The 12,408-nt window shown below is 43.1% G+C and overlaps 1 protein-coding gene and 1 long non-coding RNA gene across 6 annotated transcripts in view; one reads left to right on the top strand and one right to left on the bottom strand.

Annotated features, from left to right (window-relative positions):
• Positions 1–12,408, top strand: part of Tnrc6a (trinucleotide repeat containing adaptor 6A) — a 129,563-nt gene that overhangs the window by 7,195 nt on the left and 109,960 nt on the right. The gene's annotated exons all lie outside the window — the stretch shown is intronic.
• On the bottom strand, positions 1,591–9,927 carry LOC143443899 (uncharacterized). Its single transcript, XR_013113293.1, has 3 exons — positions 9,793–9,927; positions 6,207–6,427; positions 1,591–2,054 (listed from the first exon to the last, which is right to left on the bottom strand). It is a non-coding gene; the product is annotated as an uncharacterized LOC143443899 (long non-coding RNA).

Here is a 12,408-nt window from a genome sequence, read left to right on the forward strand (position 1 = left end):
CATTGCTTAAATGTATGTGTGGATAAATGGTAATTGAGTAACAATGCCCAGACAGCATAGCCTTTCTCTGGGCTAGGAATAGAGGCGGGGAAATGACTAATAAAGCCTATAGGACATGCATGGTTGCATTTAATTCTTAGTTCAAACCCAAAATTACCCTAACCCCTCCTGACACTGAATAAATAAATTAGTCAGGAACAATAATTAAATTAGAAGAGGCCAGAGAATCATCATGAACTCCATTGAAAAGCATCCTGAACTCGGCATCTCGGAAGTGTTTGCTGAGTTGAAAACACGTCTTCTTCAGTCAGGATTGTGGGCACTAAGCCCAAGGTGTGTGTCTGAGAATAAGGCACAAATGGACAGGTTATTAAAAATAGAACATTGTCAGCACAAGGACAGAACGATTCATGCTTCAAATGACAGGCAGAGGCTGTTGACCTAAGGAAGGATGAAATGCAAGGCCACCCAGTGGAACAGCACAGACAAAGCCCAGCAGACTAGATCCTTTCAAAGCTAGCTGTGTCGTGCTTCCGGGTCTGCCTAATGCAAAACAAACCAGAAGTGCACAGAGAAGAGACAAAGGATGCCTAAAATAACCAGAATACAAAGGAAAAGAAACAGAAAGGCAACCTTAGCTGTGGAGGGAAGAGGATACATACACAAAGCATTCTAGACAGAGTACTATTCCACTGTGGAGAAACACACACACACACACACACACACTCATGCGGCCAGTATAGCAACATTCACAGATGTCTATTAGTTAAAAAGCATAGCACTGTAGGAGAGAAAGAAGAAATAGATATTGGGCTGACGAAATGGCACAGTGAGTAAAGGTGCTTGCTGCCAAGCCTGACAACCTGAGTTCAGTCCATAGAACCCACAAGAGGGAAGGAGAGAACCAATTCCCACCAGTTATTCCACGACCTCCACACGTGTCATGGTATATAAGCCCATGTGCAGACACACAGAAATGCACGAAATAAATAAAACTATCTTTAGAATAGATATTGTCCAAGACAGTGCAATTCTGTTTTTAAACCTCCTTACCATAACCAACACCTGTTTCTGCCGCAGGAGCAGTCTTGTGAGGTGCTTCTCTTTACATATCAGACTCAGCTTCCAAAAGACTGAAAAAAACGTTTTCCTCACTCTAGAGTTAAGACACCTGAAACACAATGGGAGACCAGACCATTGATAATAAAACAATCGAGCAGGATGTTTGGCAAAGATGGTTCAAAAAGGTGTTTTGTTTTGGTTTTTTTTTTAAGAATAAATTGCTTCATTTGATTGTAATTAAAGATATAGCATGAAGGGTAGGGAGATGACTTAGTCAATAAAACATTTCCACAAGCTGAGTTTGATTCCCAGAACTCACATTAAAAAAAAAAAAAAAAAAAAAACTGCACATGAGCTAGAGAGATGGTCCAGCTGTCAAAAGCACTGATGGCTCTTGCAGAGGACCTGGGTTCTGTTCGCAGCACCCACATGGTGGCTCACAACCATCTGTAACTCCAGTATCAGGTAATCAGAAACCCTCTGGTTCTGGCTTCCATGGGTATCAGACATATACTACATTGACCTATATGCAGACATTCATACATTATATAAAAACCTAAATAAAAAATGAGAGAGAAAGAGAGAGAGAGAGAGAGAGAGAGAGAGAGAGAGAGAGAGGAAAATCCTAGCGCTGGGGAGGTGGAGAAAGTGGACCCCTGGGCTCACTGATCTAATTTTCTCCACTGGTCTCCACATACAGGTTCACGAACACCTGCATAGGGACCCATAAACATGGACACACATACACAGAAACTTGAATACATGCACCTTATACTGCTCCTTGTATTGAGTCAGTTCTTGGATCCAGGAGCTTGTACGCCGTTCATACACTGGCTGTGTCCGTTGTACTAGATAGCAAGAAGGAGCCATCCCGATGCTAAGACATCAAAGAGGCAAGCACCATTGTCCATGACAACTCTCTGGAAGGAATAGCACGCTGCTCCACAGCAAAATGCTCGCCTGACACTCGCAGATGGTCTGATCCCCTGCACCTTAAGGCAAACAAATGAGTGAGTCCCTGACAAACGCAAACGCTGGATCAGACATTTATTATTTTGACTTTGGCACCACTGAAACCAACTTCTGACTGAAGCTAAGAGTTCTTGCCATTCTCAGACTTAGACAAAAAAAGAAAGAAAAGACAGGACTGTGTAAAGGTACAGGTGCAGTTTAATTTTCTGGTAAGTAGCATGTAGCATGTTTTTAGAGTGCTTAGAATGTTTTAGAAATCTAGTTAGGGCAAGCTAGGGAGCTCAGCAGGTGAGAGCACTTATCTCACCATGTGGTAGAAGGAGAGAGCCAATTCCCGCAGTCTTCTGAACTCCACCCACACGCTGTGGCACACATGCCTATACACACACATACCATAATACACAATAAGAAGAACTAAAAGCAAGTATTTAAAAACCTAAAACTCTTTAGGTAAAAGTCCATGTTTTGTATTCTAAACCTCCTTGAGTCCCATAGCCTGTACCTTAGAGAGTTTTGTTAGAGGCCATTGATTTCATTGCCTTTCAAACTTCAAGCAAAGCTGAGACAAAGAACAAAGTGTTATCCCACAGAAATGTTAACAATGTTTAAAAAAAATGAAAACCAAGCAAGAGATCAACTATTCTCAGCCAGAGAGGAAAAAATACAAGGTCAAGATTTAAATAATGGAATTAACAAATCCTAAATGATAAGTCCACACAAGAGTGCACATACTCCTCAAACAATACACATAAACACGGAAATGTGCGAGGACAAATGGAAGCCAAGCAGTTCTCAAGGCAGAAGCTATAGAGTCAAGCACTTGATAGAAGCAAATAACAAATTATAGCAAGTTAATTTTTGACTTGTGTACTCGTGCGCTCTTGCATGTGTGCAACAGGCATGCACGGGCAGGTAACGTGTGCCACAGCAGTGCTCTCTGGAGTCAGTTCTCTCCTGCCACCTTGTGGGACTGGAGATGAAATTTAGGTCTTCAGGACTGTGTGCAGGCATCTTAACCTCCAAGCTATCTCACTGGCCGGCAAGTTTTTATTTATTTATTTTTTAAGAAATCAAAATACTTACAAGTCATAAGGGTGGGGGGGGGGGAATCATCAAGGCCAGGCACAATGATGCCCACCTGTAATTGTAGCTCTCAGAGGACGAGGCATGAGGATCTTAGGTTCAAGGCCAATCTGAGTCCATAGGAAGATCCTTAGGAGGGTGAAAGTTATAGGGAGGGGGAAGAGGAGGAGGGGAGAGGGAGGATAATGGTCCATTCCTTGAGAAAATGAGATCTGTAGTTTCTATAGAAAATTAGAAAGAAAGCATGGACCTTTCAACACAAAAAAGGTGTAGGGAGCTCTGAAACCAGAGGTAAAATCTCAATCGTAAATGTTTTTATCGTGCAAGAACGGAGACAGTTCTGGCAGTGTGGTAAAGGGCGTCTCTGAGGGTGGAGTTCTTACCAGCATTGAAATTAGCATCCCCAGAACAAAAGCAGCTAAATGCAAGGTGGGTGTGGCTGCCTGCCTATCATCCCAAAGTACAGGAGGCAGGCTTCTCGGCTGGAAAGTACTGGGGAAAGGTGGGGAGTTGCGGAGAAAAGGATCTCACTACCAACCCGTGACCTCTACATGTATGTAATGTAACCCATCCACCCACACCCACACGTATTCTAGCACACATGCAAGCATGCATGGATACTATACACAAAAGCACAAGAAAGAAAAGGATGCACTTATCTGCTGTAAGTGGCAGGTAAACAGAAGGACTCAAGATAAAAACGGACATCACTAAATTAAACGATGCAGAGGGCAAAAAGACATTAAATACAATCATTTCATCTGAGCCTTTGATAAAATCAATAGAATAAAACTCTAGAGAGACTTATCAAGGGAAATAAAAATCAATAAAATGATAATATTTCGAAGTAAAAATGGGTTTAGACAGAAACATAGGTGGATAGTGAGGAAATATTTTGTTATTACTCTACTAATTAAATTTTTAAGATTTTCTTTTTGTTAAGCTAAAATAGAAACTTTTTTTTTTTTTTCTAGACAGGGTTTCTCTGTGTAGCCCTGGCTGTCCCGGAACTCACTCTGTAGATCAGGCTGGCCTCGAACTCAGAAATCCGCCTGCCTCTGCCTCCCAAGTGCTGGGATTAAAGGCGAGCACCACCACTGCCCGGCTAAAATAGAAACTTAAAAGGAGGTGTCTCAGCAGGCATACTACTTGCTGAACAAGCATGGGGACAAGAGTTTTACCACATAAAGAGCAGCTGTGGTGGCCCACCTGTAATCCCCTCAAAAACAGAGAAATCCTGAAGTGAGCTAACTAGCCAGACTAGCTGAAGGGTGAGCTCTGGGTTCAATGAGAGAGACTGCTTCAACATACAACATGGTTGGCAATTGAGATAGATACCAAGGGTCAGCCTTGGACCTGCACACACATCTGCACACACATGCCCATGCACCCACCCAAATACATCTGAGCACACATGCATACTACATACATGAAAAGCCAAACTATACAGTTAAAGATGTTTATTGACATACTCCCTAATTTGGAGTATTGCCTACATTCCTATAATGCCATGTTTATTCCATGTCATTTCTAGTGACCACAGAGTATGTTTTTTATGATGTCGTGGAGCTTTACTTATTTATTTTAGTTTTTATGTGGCTTTCTCAGAAAATGAATGTCTTTTGCTTCTTTGTGCTATGATACAGTTGTTAAGAATGTTGAATGGCTTGTTCCAGGTTATTTGGAAGCACTTCCTCAAGAAATCATGTAGGGCGGGTGGATCTTAGGTGGAGCACTTGTCTAGCACATGCAAGGCCTCATCATCATCATCATCAATGTAGTATTTATTAAAATGTATCAGTAATAGTAGTTGTAGTGTAGAAGTAAAATTTAAGGACAACTCATGCCAACAGCAAGTTACTTCTTTGCTTTTCAATAAATGCTATCTTCTTACTCTTCAAATATAGAATGACCCAGTGGTTAAGAGCACTGGCTACTTTTGCAGAGGACCCAGATTCAATTTGCTGTACCCACATGGTGGCTCATGACAGTCTGAAACTCCAGTTCCAAGGAACTCGATGCCCTCATCTGGCTTTCATGGGTACTGCATGCATGTATGCAGGCAAAACACTCAGGCACACATTTTAAAAAGTGATCAAATAAAAAAATCAAAATATGTTTATTCTGGTAATTATTTGTGTTTTCTAGAAATATATTATTAATTTAATTGTGAAAAGTTTTACAAAACATTGTCTTCCTAGTCTGTGTATGTTTTTGAGCTGCCTCTGTTTTTCTGACTCAAGATTTATTTATATTTCTAATAATGTGTACATATATATGTCAATAGACTCAAGCATGAGTCTTCTATAAGAGCAACAAGTGTTCTTGACCCCTGAACAATGACCCCTGACCCCTGACCCCTGAGTCTCCAGCTCCCCCTCTTTTATTTCTTCTTTCTCTTTCTTCCTTTCTCTCTCTCTCTCTCTCTCTCTCTCTCTCTCTCTCTCTCCCTCTCTCTCTCTCTTTGTTTCTTTTCCATCATCATGCCTAGAAAGCAGATTACTATTTCTGCTTCAGGGATCTTGTTAAGATTTTTTTTTCAGACTGTTAATATCCATTACTATAAAAATTCTACAGGACCATAAAATATGTGTTCACCATTTAATGTTATAGCACTTGACACAAAACTGCAAAGTTGATCTTTAAAAATATCTACATTCAGAATGGATACAAACCACAATGGGACTGTGTCTCCGTCCACTGAGGACTTGCCTAGCACATGTGAAGCTGGAAGCCCTGGACTCTATCCTCAGTACCATATAAACTACGTGTGGTGGTACACACCTGTCATCTCAGTGCTTGAGGGGTAGAAGTAGGGGGAACAAGGTCAGTCAGGCAACAGTGGTTGTGGTGGTGGTGGTGGCCATCCCAACACTTGGGAAGCAGAGGCAGAAGGATCTCTGTGACTTAAAGGCCAGCCAACCCTGTCTTGGAAAAATAAGCTCAAAGTCACCCTTGGCTATTCAAGGTCACCTTTGACTATATAGCCCATTTGAAGATAGCCTGGACTGTACAAGACTCTCTTACAGAGTAATTAAGTAAGACAGACAGACAGACAGACAGACAGACAGACAGACAGACCAACTGACCTTTGGATCCTCCAAACCTTTCTTTTTAAGTTTCTTAATGACTCCAGGCTGATAGTTGGTCCTTAGAGTCTACTGGACAGTGTGTTCTTGCTTTAGGCTTCCCTGGAGTTTGGTCCTCTTTGTCTTGACTGCCTTCATTAGTCTTGGATCTACCTTCATCTGACACTGAGATCAGGAACCTGGTGGCTCCCAGTTACCTTTGTTCTTCAGACATTTAATCCCTGTCTCCCAAAAAAAAAAAAAAAAAAAAAAACTTTGTCATATTCTTTTGTTTCCAAGCAAAAGCTAACGTTTTACTTTTAAAAATTATCGTAGTGTGTGTGTGTGTGTGTGTGTGAGAGAGAGAGAGAGAGAGAGAGAGAGAGAGAGAGAGAGAGAGAGAGAGCGCAAATTGTGTTCTCATTTATTTCAGGTGTGTATGTGTGTGTGCACATGTGCAAATGCTCAGAGAACAACTTGTGGAAGTCGATTCTTTCCTTCTGTCATGTGGGTCCAGTCTCAGGGATTGAACTCAAACTATTCAAACAAGCTTGGCATCGAAAGCCTTCACTGGGCCAGCCCACGGGCTTTTATTATCTCTTCGCATTTTTAAGAATTGCTCTTCCAACTATTTTTTTAATTGTGTGTGGGTGTTTTGCCTACAAGTCATCTGTGCACCATGTGGGTGCCTCATACCCATGCAGGCCAAAGGAGGATGTCAGGGTGCCTGGAACTGGAGTTACAGATGATTGTCAGTTCTTATGTGGGTGCTGGGAATCAAACCCAAGTCCTCTGCAAGAACAGAAAACTCTCTTAATCACTGAGCCATCCCTCTAGTCATGACCCCTGGATTTTGTTGTTATTGTTGATGGTTGTTTGTTTAAAATTTTTATTTGTGTGTGCGTGTGTGTGCATATGTGCAGGCAATGTTGGAGATAAAAACAGAGCTCTTAAAGCTGGAGCTACAGGCAGACGTGAGGCCCCTGGTGTGCTTACTGGAAACTGAACTCAGGTCCTCTGCGAGAGTAAGAATTGTTCCTTACTCCTGCACTGCCTCTCTAGCCCCACAAGCTCAGGATTTTACTTTTTTGAGCCAATCTCAATATTTTCTTTTTAAATTGACTCTTTTCGTGTTTTGAATTCCAAGTTCATTGACAAAGATTTCAAGTATGATTTGCTATAACTGGTCATCTTGTACTCTTTTTTATCACGTCCTATAATCTGATACAAGCACTGTTTGCTCTGCTGTACTGTTAATTTATGTATGTCATTTTAATCTTCAATTTTAGACGGCTTTTATGCTTTTAGAAAATTTAAATTGGTTTCTAGGATCATCCATTTCTGAACATATCTATTGACCCGCAAATGTAGAAGAAAGATGGCTGAGCTTGCTGGTATGCTGTATTTCATTTATCTTTACATCAGAGACAGGTGGAGAGGCAGCAAAGAGAAAGAGGGGAAGAGGTTCTGGGCTCTGCTCCTGCAGTTGAGTTAACCCATGTTCCTGGAAGACTTGGCCCTAGGTGTTCCCTTCTTAGGTGACTCCACCCTCCATCTGCTTACCAACTATGGTGAGGAAGTAGACAGCAGGGTGTCTCTGCCTGACAGGAATGCCACATCTGGGTGATTTCCCTTGGGTTCTCTTCTGTCTACTCTCTTTTGTGGAAGACAATGGTAATAGCAAACATCCTTTCAACTAAATAGTGCCAGACCTAGGTGCCTTTCAACTCTCTCTTGGAACTAGACAGAGCAAGGGTCTGCTGGTTTCCCCACCCTCTGGCTCCTCTCCTCACTTGCTTCTCTCCAAGTTGCAGGATGCTATTAGTATTTCCAGAGTGGTCACCCTTTGCCTTCTGTATTAGTTGCTTTTCCTATCACCATGACAACATGCCTGCAAGAAATACCCGCAGGTGGGGGGGGGGGTCATTTGGGCTCACAGTTTGAGAGGAAACAGTCCATCATGGAAGCAAAGGATCAGTGGCTAGAATAGCTTGTAAATGAGAAGGCTGGTTCTATTCAGTCAGCAGCGAGGAGGCAGCCATGCTGGAGCCTGCACGGGACTAGAATCCAAGTGACCTATCTCCTCTGGCTAGGTCTCCTCATGTCTCCACCACCTCCCCAGCTGCAGCAACATCTGGGGACTAAGTTTCTCTTTAACTGACAAATTCATGTGTAGAAATTTGTCTTAAGATAATGATGGCAGAAGTGCCTTATGACTACTCCACAGGAATTATGGTTAGTGCTTGGTTTATAGGAACAAGGTCAAGTGATCTAAGTAGCAAAGAATGGGGAACTTCTGGAGAAAGTTGTACAGTAGAATCCATGTGGCCACCAGTGGTATGAGCACCGGTTAAGGAACCTTCCCTTTGTTTGCATAAAGCAGAACCTAGGTATGCTGCACTCATACAAGCATGTTCACATAGCACAGTTCTGCAAAAAGACAAACTATGCTGGAGCAAATCATTATCACCAGCGTCATGTCGTATCCCCAAACAGCACTAAATTTGTATGAAAGAAGTTTGCCAATGAACCACTTAGAAGAGAGTGTGAGATGGCAAATGATCCCAGTGTGGTCAGAACCATTTGGCCAGAGTCAAGCAGAAAAACGGTTTTATTTAGTCCATCGGAGAAAGCAAGAAGAGATGGGAGTGAGGTAGAAGCTCACAAGCTCAGTCAAGCTTGATGGTTAGCTGTGAGAACTCTCAGGGCTCAGAAAAGCCACTGACATCAGAGTGACAGCTTATGACAGTGAAGGATGCATTATTAAAGCGAGCATAGGACAGAGATACAGCATGGGACAACTGCACTTCCTTCCCCAGTGTTGATGATGAGTGACCCTGGAAACCTAATGTGGCCAGGGCAGCTAAGCCAAGCCTCAGCACCCATGGCTTCTATTCAGGATCAGTTAGCCAGTCTCTACTTCTAGATCAGGGGAAAACCTAATACAGCAGGGCCCAAGGGTCCCATCATAAACCAGACAACATGAACTACTAAACATAGCCTCCCCTCCCCATCACCACAGATTAAGATGCTTATCAGACAAGATATTCCATGGGCTAAGAGGTTATCACCTAGAAACAGACCAAGGAGAAGTGCTTCCTTTGAACTGTTGAGGGATTCAGCCATCTCAGGCCAGCCGAGTTCCCTCTTTCTTGAAGGATATATAAATGAAAGCGGGGAGCTGTTGTTCAGAAGGCATGTGAGCATGGTGCCTGGCCAACAACCCTCCCATAAGAACAGGCTGTGAGAATTCCTGAAAAGCAATTATTCACCAGGGTCTTATGAAGACCTGTGAGCAGGCAAGTCTTACATCAGAGTAAAAGTGTTTGACTGGAGTAAGGGTGGTAAACAGAAGTACCAAGAAGCCGAGGGAAGAAGGCACATACCAGATGGAATCGTGCATCTACTCAGATTGCTGGACAAGACTTGGAAGTGGAGAGGGCATTCTAATGGGGATGAGAAGCCAACATAATATGTGTGTGTCTCTGTATGAATACATACACACACACACATATGGGGGCATGTGTACATGTGTATATGTATGTGTCTTAGGGTTTTACTGCTGTGAAGAGACACCAAGGAAAACATTTAATGGGAGATGGCTTACCGTTTCAGAGGTATAGTCCATTATCATCATGGTAGAAAGCACAGCAGTGTGCAGACGACTTGATGCTGGACTCAGCTGGACTCAGACTTCATTCTACATCTTCATATGCAGGCAGCAGAAGGGGGACTGAGTTCCACACTGGGAGGAATGTGAGCATATTTATAAGACCTCAAAGCCTGCCTCCATCGTGACACACTTCCTCCATCAAGGCCACACCTCCCAGTTACACTCAAAGTACCACGGTATATGTATATGTTTCTGTATATGGAGTGCTTATGTGTGTGCGTGTGTTCATCTATTTGGATGTAAGTGCCATGTACACATGTATATGAACACCAGAAGTAAACTTCAAGTACTGCTCCTCAGCTGTATCCACATGGTCTTCTCAGACAGTGTCTCTCACTGGGACCTGAGGCTTGTTGATTAGGTTAAGCAGGCTGGCCAATGAGCTCCAGGAACCTACCTGTCTCCACAGTGTCAGTGCTGGGATTATAAGCATACAACACCATGTTTATTTTTAACATACACACTCTGCCATCTCCCTAGGCACCCACCCCCACCCCCTGCCAGCATACATTTTAAAACATGATTCTGCTCAATTCACTTTGGGTGGAAAGCTATGACTGTGGTTATTCTGAAGACATGGGAAATCCCAAACAAACTGGACTCTTTGTGAGTGTTCCTGAGAAACGTAGTGTTAAGAGGACAGTGTGGAGGGAGGGGTACACCTGGAATGAGCCCCAGCTCCAGCATCGACTCACTGACATACCTTGCTCTTCCAATTCACTTTTACTAAACCAAAGCCAGTCTAAAACGTAATGGCTTAAAATTGTACTGCTCCTAATGGCTTGTGAGTCTGTAGGTCAGCAAGGTGGTTTCTCTGGGGTGGGCTGGACTTCTGTATCCATGGTTAGCTGTAGGCTGGAGACAGCAACTCTGCTGATTTAAGGTAGACTCTGTTGATGCCCAGGCCGCAGCTGGGCTCAGACTTCAGACTCTATTAGTCTTAGAACTCTTAACAGGCAGTTCCTCCTGAGAAGCTAGCCTGGCCTTGGATATGTGGCAGTGATCAGGTTCCCAAAGAGCAGATGAAAAGCATGTGTGGTCTCTTGCAGCCCAGGCTTGGAACCAGCCCACCATCTCCCCCCTTTATTCCCAGTCCATTGTACACAATAAGGCGAGTAAGAGAGAAAACAGAGATTCCCCTTTCAGTGAGAGAAGCTGCTGTTACTTTGCAAAATGACAGCCATGTGACCAGAAAGGAAGGATGGAGAACTCCAGTCATTCTGCCACCCACACATAAGCAAGCTCCTGGGACCTCTGCAGTCCTCAGTGGCTTTGTCTATAGAATAGAGACACTATTTTCCATCTCAGAATTGTGACAATTCAATGGTTCTGCTTCTAACATGAAGGCTGTTCTTCTATGTGTTTGTCTTAGTTATGTTTTTATTGCTGTAAAGAGACACCATAAATTCAACAATTCTTATAAAGGAAAACATTTAATTGGGACTGGCTTACAGTTTAGTCTACTAAACTCAGAGATTTAGACCATTATTGCCATGACAGGAAGCATGGCGGTGTGGATGCAGACATGGTGCTGGAGAAGGAGCTGAGAGTTCTACATCCAGATCATCAGGATGTAGGCAGCAGGAAGGGACAGTGACACATTGGCCAGGCTTGAGCTAATGAGACCTCAAAGCTCACTCTTTAGTAACATACTTCCTCCAACAAAACAACATCCTCCCAACAAGGCCAATGGGAGCCATTTTTTACTCAAACTACCAGAGCGCTCTTTTCTTCTTTTGCTTTTAAATGAACATTTTACTCTTAGAAGCTGACTCATTATCAATGCCACCATCACCGTCTTCAGTACTGCCCTCTCCTTACCCTCATCGACAAGTTCTGGACAGGAAAGGAGAATTGGTTTTTTTTCTGCACCTGTTTTTGTAGTCTTTGTCCTCAAGCCCAGCAACAATCTGTGTGCTTCCAAGATTGACTTGGGGAAGAAAATTGCATTTGCTGAGTGCAGTTAATAAGGCCTCTGTGACTCATCTTCCTCCCTAGGTACTCTGACTCCACAGTGGGTGGAATAGCCTGAAGAGAACCTTGTGATGCCTACGCTGTCGTCATTAATTCTGTGCCTTTCCCTTGGAACACTCCCTTCATCTGTCTCCATGACTGAAGTCAGATGCACTGAGGTGCGATGGGCTCCTGTACCTCACCCCCCTGAGGAGAGGTCATTCTTTGCTCTTCCTTCAGGTCAGCGGTGACTTTGGGTAGAGACACCCCTGGATGCTAGACAGCACTCTGTACCTTGATAAGCCGAACTCTCTCTTCACACATCTTAGTCCTGATTAGTAGAGAAATTTACAGTTTGTTTTCACACCTTCTCTCTATGACTTGCCAGCTTCCATTTATAGCAGAGTCTCCAAAATTTCTCTATGAGAAGAGTATCAGCCAGACATCAATGATCCTGCAGTTTTTCATCGTTTTTGTTTCCACAGATTCCCCGAGGGCCCTGATACTAGCTTCACATTTTTTTTCCCATGGTACTATATGTTTTCTTCCAAACCACACTGGAAAAAAATATTCAGAGCAGAAGGCCCAGTTGTAGAG

This window comes from Arvicanthis niloticus, chromosome 1, assembly GCF_011762505.2.
Source record: "Arvicanthis niloticus isolate mArvNil1 chromosome 1, mArvNil1.pat.X, whole genome shotgun sequence".
Classification (NCBI taxonomy): domain Eukaryota; kingdom Metazoa; phylum Chordata; class Mammalia; order Rodentia; family Muridae; genus Arvicanthis; species Arvicanthis niloticus.